The following is an 8,323-nucleotide window of genomic DNA, read 5'->3' on the forward strand; positions in this document are numbered from 1 at the left end:
GGCTTGTCTATTCCAGCAGCCTGATCTCATAGTTTCCCAGCAGATGGCCTTGAGAGGCAATAACACTGCCAGATCAATGCTAATCCTGTCACCCCCTATTAATTGGAAGGAAATATATATATACAATTGAGTATAATCACAGGCAAATGAGCAAAATGTAATGCAGTTTAACACTGTTGGATAGGCTTCATACATCTGTTTCCTGAAGCTTTACACTCAAACAAAGCTGGAGTTTCTAACGCTTAAATCATAGGCTCACAATGGGCTCTGTTCGTAAGTACAGAAAGGGTACTACAGGATGGTACATTCACAACACTAGTTTTCCAACTAAAATAAACAGAGAAGAACAGTCAGAGTCTCAAACTGAATCAAAATAAGAACACAGGGGAAAACTAAAACATATCTGTTATATAATCTGCACATTAAAATATGTCCTCTTTAATGCATAGTTTTCTACCTTGGTCTTCAACTTTTCTAGGTAGATTTAAAACAAAGTGCCATCTGCTATGCAACTCCAGAAGTATATAACTCAAAAACACAAGGATAAAGAACAGTGTGCAACCCCACTGACAAAATTATGCAATTAAAGTGGAAAATTTAAAAAAAAGGGCAGAAACCCTGTTATTGCCCTCGAAAAGAATATTGGTAAAAGAGGTTTGGCAACTTTTTAATTCCAAAGCTGGACAACAGGAAGATTTGGGTGTTCTTTGAGATGTGAAGGTAATTCTACCTGTTGGGTCAAAATCATGGGCACTAATGCAGCGCTCGACCTTCTGCTTCTTGTCTGCTGGAGACTCTCTGCTCAGAATGCTGCCATGCCTGAAGCCAAACAGAAAGGGGAAAAAAAATCATTTTTTAAACTGCATTACATAAACTGAGCTAATTTTAAGAACCCCATTAATATATGCCCATTTTCCATATTGTTTCTATTGGGAGAAAATAATTTACCCAAAGGCAGGAATCCATGGTTCATTTCTCATGTCTCAGATAAATTCAATCTGGTTAGTGGGGTGCACCTAAATATATCTCAAACCTTCCGTATTGGTTTAGTGCAAGATGGGAGAGGACCAGAACTTACTTAGTAGATGCAGAAAATCAAACCTTAAAAACTTACCTTGTAGGTTTTTTGAGGGGAAACCTGAAAAGCAAAATAACAAATAAAATAATTAGTACCATATAAGTTGTTTCCAGATTACAAGAAATCAATGTAATACATTTAAGGATAATCTCTTTTATTACTTTGATTTTAAGATGCACAAATCTGAACTGTTGTTTGGGTTCCCACAAAATACTAAAGAAAGATGGAAGATTTTAACCCCATGATATGCTCATGGGATTCCATTCTATTACACAACAATTGTAAAGGTATCTTTCAGATAGTGATTCTATTACATAATATTCTATTCCTTTCTTCCACATGAAAAAATTCATACTTCTTCTACTTATTGAAATAATTCATTATCATAAAATTACTGGAATCCACAAAATGAGATGCATCGTTAAATTTGTCAGGACAACTAATGTTCTAGTACACAATTCAGCCATTCATTCAGTCAATCAACTACAAAATAATTTACTCCTAAATTCAATATAATAGATTTTAACAAATATACACCTTATCCTAAGCTGTTTAAAACATCTATTAGAAAGTATTTAAGAATCTGTTGCACACATAAACAATTGAGTAACTCATTTTACTGTACATAAAACTCTCAACTGAAAATTGGCTATAAACTGTATAGCATTATAATGCAATTAAGCAGCTTTGTTTCAAAGCTTAAAAAACTTAAATAAGATCAGTATTAGCATTTATAGCATTTTTCAATTCTGTTACTAAAACATAGGGCAAATTTGTTTCTAGGTTTAGAGAGAAACATTTAGAAGTGCATTACTGAGAATTCCATATTTATTTTCTCTACCTTCATCTTTCTACATAAAAACTAGCTTCCAAGCGAAACTTGGAATGTCAAGAGGACAAATTTTACAAAAGGCTTCTGGGATAGATTCTCAGAACCTTATCGGCTGCAAGCCAGATTCCCGGTTTTCCCTCCTTTCATCCATCCTGAAGGGGAGGGAGGAGCAAATAGAGTAATGATAGCAAAACAGACAGAGAAAACCACAAATAATCTGATATATTGCTATTATGCACTGCCACTCCTTAGAGACTGGGACCTTAGAATGTTAGTCTTTCCCTTCCACTGTGAAATGTTATCTCTTACCGATAGTATGCATAAAAGATCAAGATAACAAATTAATTTAGAGAAATGTCCTGTCTTTATTAAAATCCTGCTCTTTTCTGTATAATTCAAAAAAAGCCAACGCTAACTTTAATATGCCATCACAAACAAAGCATATACAAGGGGAATATTTTGACTCGTATGAATTAGATATTTCACAGAAGATGATTATATGCTGAATACATGGTTTAATACCAAAATTACCATGGAGGTAAAACTATCTTTCCAACATACCACACTAAGAATTATTTAGGCAGCATCTAAGAATTTAGGCCGTTCCCTGCAGCGTGTTTTTATGTAAAATTAGGGTGTTCGGGTTCAATAAATTAAATAGTTCCGGATATCAAGGAAATCCTTTAGATATCACTCCAAGGGCTTTAATATCAACAGATTTCTTTTTCCATAAGTGTTCAAGATCAACTTCAAGCACCGGTATGTCATAATTTTTTCCATGCTTCGACACTAGCATCTGGTATAGCAACAATGATGAACCACCATATTTTTCAGAGTATGACACACCGTTCCCCCCCAAAAAAGAGGGTGAAAATCTGGGTGCATCTTATACACTGAATGCAGCCATTTTTGACCTTCCGAAACACCGCCCTGCTTATCCCATTTTTTGCAAAAAGCAAGGCATGCAGAAGGTTTGGGAAGTCTGCAGAGTATTCCTGGGGGCTGCAGAGGGCAAAAATGAGTGAAAACGGGCCTGTTTTTCACAAAAATGGGGGTGTTTTCGCCTTCCCTGCCCCAGGAGCACTTTACAGGCCTCCCAAACTCTCTGCACATCCTGTTTTTTGCCTCCAAACCCTCCCACGTGTCATTTCACAAAAAATGGGGCAGGCAGAGGATTTGGGATGCCTGCACAGTACTCCTGGAGGACAAATACTTTTTAAAAAAAATTACCTCTTCAAAATCTTCATGTGTCTTATACTCCAGTGTGTCTTATAGTCCAGAAAATATGGTATACTTTCGTCTTTTCAATAACTGTTATGTCAGGCATGTTTTGAACAAGAGGACAGTCTTATTTTAAAACTATACTACACCTGTGTGAATACTGTATCATCCCACTCCTCTTAGAATGAGGCTTTGTGTTTATTCAAGAGAAGTTCTACAAAATAAGCTCTACTGCACTGATATTGTGTGATGATTCTTACAAAAAGTAAAAAAAAAAAGGGCTGCGCTGAGTTAAAAATTGCAACTGCTATTGTATTGCTTATAACAATGTACTGAAGAGGCAGAGATAGTCAGCACTATCAAAACAGGAAATCAGAGAGGGGCAGCCAACTGACAATCCTTACAAATTATCTTGAGATGACCACATCAGATGATATTGTATGACTCATCCAAAGTATGTGTACAGTATTTATTTTTTCTTCAGGGAGGACTAACACTGGAGGCATTATTGTATGATGTCTGAAAGGGGTTCAAAACTGGCACAATATATTCCACTAACTTTTCAGCCCATTTCAAACATTAGGTCTTACTCAGCAAATTATAAAAACAGTATGTTTTTCAAACATATACCACACTATCATACATAGAATGCCATATCAAATGCAAAGTTGGGCCTCTCTGAATCCCACCCTTAAGTAATGAATTAATGTCTATATTAGAAAAAGTGTTATGCAACAGCTGAAGTTTTTTTGTTTTGTTTTGTTTTCAAAATTTGAGCCAGTCTTGACTCTTGAACATATAAGTAGCACTCAATTAAGTGGGGTAGGGCCTGTAATTCTGGTCAAGATATCATGGCTATTAAGTGGATCACCATATCCTTTCACTTGATTTTAGAACCATTTTTGCGACTGATTGTCGCAACAGCCATTAAGGAAATCACATGGCTGTTAAGTGAATTACGTGGATGTTAAGCAAATCCATTTTCCCTAATTAATGGTTTTGGCCACGGGATGCTGCAATTAGTCACAAATGTGAGCCAGCAGTCAAGGACACAGAATGCAATCATGTGACTGTGGGAGGGGGACAGTTGTTACTTCAAGAATGGGTTGTAAATTTTTTTAGACTGTTGTAACTTCAAATAAGGGAAGCAGTGGCTCAGTGGCTAAGACGCTGAGCTTGTCGATCAGAAAGGTTGGCAGTTCGAATCCCTAGCGCCGCGTAATGGAGTGAGCATGTAAAAATAGGGACCACTTTGATGGGAAGGTAACAGCGTTCCGTGCGCCTTTGGCATTTAGTCATGCAGGCCACATGATAATGGAGATGTCTTCAGACAGCACTGGCTCTTCTGCTCTGAAACGGAGATGAGCACTGCCCCCTAGCATTGGGAACAACTAACACTTATGTTTGAGGAGAACCTTTTACCTTTTAACTTCAAATAATAGTTAAGTGACTGGTCACTAAGCAAGGACTATCTTGATGGTATTTTCAGGAGTGGTTTTTGCCACTACCTTCTTCCTAGAGCTGAGAGAGCGAGACCGAACAAATTTACAAAGCTGGTTCAGGACTGAAACTCACTGCTTCCAAGCTTCTAGCCTTGTCCTTTAATCACTACCCTGAAATGGTTCTCAACTGAAGTATAAATATAGTGAAACTGTAAGAGTTTAGTTACTAAAGTTTCAGCTATAGTCTAGCCATTCAGCCCTCGTTGGAGCAAGCTCTTTAGCACTGTTCCATGACACTGGTCCTTGGATTTTTCCAAAAGCTGATGTCAGGATATTTCACAGAGAAAGAACTGCATTTACAAAATCAGCAGGAAAGGAGGGCTTCCCCAGCAGCTATACTCAATGTAGCCATTGTACTGCACTGTAAGTGGGAGCCAGAGTGTTGTCAAAGGCTTAACTTGCTGCCGAACTTGTGCTCACTTAAGAAAAAGGATTTTTAACTACAACAAAAAATGTCAAATATTTCTCCTATCAAATACTGTTCTTCCCAAAAATATTCACTTTTTTACCATTGATAATTCATTCTACAAACAGGGTAGTAAACTACTTTAGTCATAATGAACCTGCCAATCAGAACTGGCTTCCATTTTTCTAGTTATTCTTCGGTTTAATATATTTTATTTTCATTTTCATACACTCACATGTATACACCATACAGTATTAAACAATAATTGCATCAATTCCGCTTGTCAACAATGCCCCAGAAAATAAAAGCCCATATACCTCTTCCATTCTTCATACACCTCTTTCTTCCCCCACCCTCCAACTTTCTATCTTCCCTCCATCCTCCTCCTCTACCCTACTTCCCCTCGCCCTCTACCACTCCTCTCTCCAGATCCGCTCCCCCCCTTCCTTTTCGCCTTCCCCCCCACCCTCTCTCCCATCCCTCTCTACCCATCTTTATTCTTCCCTACTCCTCCTCCCCTTGGTGTATTTCCACTATATGTTAATGTACTTGGCTTATCCTATTTTTAAAGAAAAAATAAAGAAAAACAGTATACATGTGAAGTCACATTGCACTGAGATTTAACACATCTAACACCACTAGTTATTCTTAATTTGCAAATAATTACTGGTAAACAGCATGGCATTGAAGAGTTCTATTTTATAGATTTCTAGTCACTAAGATTCTGTTGTATTGGGCAAAACTGAAATTCTGAACCAATACAATAAAGTTAAGTTGAGAAAAATCCCTCTTCTATTAACAGAGAATACAATTTGATAAACTGAGTCTATAAAGTATGTTATTATTTATATATAAACTTTGTATAGTTGCCCATCTCATTGAAGACAACTATGGGTGGCACAAACAACTATTATGGGAAGCAAACAACATTTTATTAATAACTTTAAACGAATCAAAATAATTCTAGAAGTTTGGCTCTGTAATTATGACTTTGAGAACCTGGAAGACAAAGTAAAGAATATAATCAATTACATTTAATAATTTGAAACTCAAGCATGTTAATGTAAGATCTACCTGGAATCTTTTGTTTCAAAAATATAAGATATAGATTTCCATGCAGAGATAATCTAAATAATCAAGGGAAGGCTTTATAACTCAATGACTGAAAACCTATGTCTGATGCAGGAGATTCGAAATTTCGAGCATCTTTCAAGGGGTTGGAAACAACTGTGTCTAAAATAGGCAACACTGAGCTAGGTGGATCAAGAGTCGATTTTCATATAAAGCACCTGTTTATTTTACCTACCACAGTCATAACTATAATAAGCCCAATAAGCTTACAGCAATTTTAATGGTTGTATCTATTAGCTGCATTTCACATGCTTTGCATCATTAAACAGCTATTAAGATCTTCTACTTCAAATCTGTGCAAGGAACATTACGATAATTTTAGACTGTACTTGAAGGAGTTGAATAATTAGATTTCCCAAGTATCCAAAATATTTTCATCTTCTATGTTAAATGGTACTGAAAATTAAAATCCAATAAATATGACTAGAAGTTCACAGAATAAATTTCTGAGATTCCTAGTCTCTATTTTTACTATATTTCTTGCTGTATAAGCACAGAAAGCAAGGAATAAGAGTACATTTGTTAAAATATATGAATTACACATTGGCATATGTTTCATTGTATACGATTCTCACAACATATTTGATCAATCAAATAGAGGCATATAGCAACAAGGACTGGCCCTCAATAGCTTAAAATGTATGACTGTGAAATAACCCTGTTAAAAACAAAGGATAAACCACAATTACTGGCTCTTCTCCATATAATAATTTTATAAATTATTCTTCTAAGGTGGATAATCTTTATGGTTTGACCAGCAGGCTGAGCCTTTACATTAATGAGGTATAAAATTCTATTGATCATTTCATTCATCTTCAATTTAGTTGCTATGATCAGCTGTACTGCGGGATCTACTACAGTAACTCCTAAAGAAAAAAATTTGCTAAGAATTTCTGGATAGTCAGGATATAAAGAGCATATTATTAATTTGAATAGCAACCAGGATCTTGCTCCTATCAAGTCTGATCCTTGGTCTGTTTAGATCAGTATTTTCTGCCCTGAGTGGAACTTCTCTAAAATTCGACACAGGGACCCTATCTAGCTTTGCCTGAAGATACTGGAACTGACATTTAAAAAGCATATGATCTCTAACTCAGCTCAAATTTATTTGAGCTCTAAAGTTTCTAAAGCTAAAAAAAGACCATCTTATGCAATACAAAATCTTTGCTGTTACTAATTGAAAGAAAGCTGAAGATTTATAATGCCTTTTTTAGTGAACGATTACATGAGGTGGCCTAAAGACAAGAGTAACTGGAATGATGTTTTTCTAGGAAAAAAATATGCTTCCTCTGTTTCTTCTAAAAAAAAATACTTCAAATAAAATTAGTTTACAGCATCCTTCTTCTACTCAGTGTATCTAATTCACTTCAATGCTTTAACAGGCGATGATAAAAGTGAAGTCTTTTTTAAGTCAGGTTGATTGCTGATAACTTAATGGAAACATTCATGTATAGATGCGATTCACTACTGTCTACTTACATGAAGTTTTTTTCAATTTCCCTGTCTAGCCTTGAATATACTCGCTGGTGATCTCCTATCCACATACTACCAGGACCAATATTTCTGAGATAAGGTGAGTGAGGTGCTGCCACCTGCTGAGACATGCATTATCTGTGATAATTGCAAATGGATATAGATACTTCCCATGTTGTCACAAAGCACCACAGAGCCTTTTATCAGCATATTATTCAGCATATGTGTCAATATTGACACATATTGACAATAGAATCTTTCAAATTAGTTGTTCAAATTCTGGACCGGTGATATTATTGAATATTCAAACTGACAACCTAATAAAATATACAAACTGACAACCTAATTCGCAGACTGTTTTTTTAAAAAAAAGCAACAATAATGTAACCCAGCCAGTAATCATATTTCAAAGGGGTTTACAGCAAAACTCCACTGATCCAATTTGAAATTGTCAATTAAAATAGATTGCAGTCTATATAACATTTGTTTTCCAAAAAGCCCCATATTCCCTGGTTCATTCCTATTAAATTAGCCACCTTGATTACTAAACACAGTGTTTCCCTCTTACAATGTTGTTAAAGGCAAATAATATTCAATACCATTATAATCATTTACTAACACTGAACAATAACTACTACAGAGACATTAGCCAGCCTTGCGTATGGGTAAATCACAAGCGA

The sequence above is a fragment of the Thamnophis elegans genome, chromosome 13 (assembly GCF_009769535.1).
Source record: "Thamnophis elegans isolate rThaEle1 chromosome 13, rThaEle1.pri, whole genome shotgun sequence".
NCBI classification, from domain to species: Eukaryota; Metazoa; Chordata; class Lepidosauria; order Squamata; family Colubridae; genus Thamnophis; species Thamnophis elegans.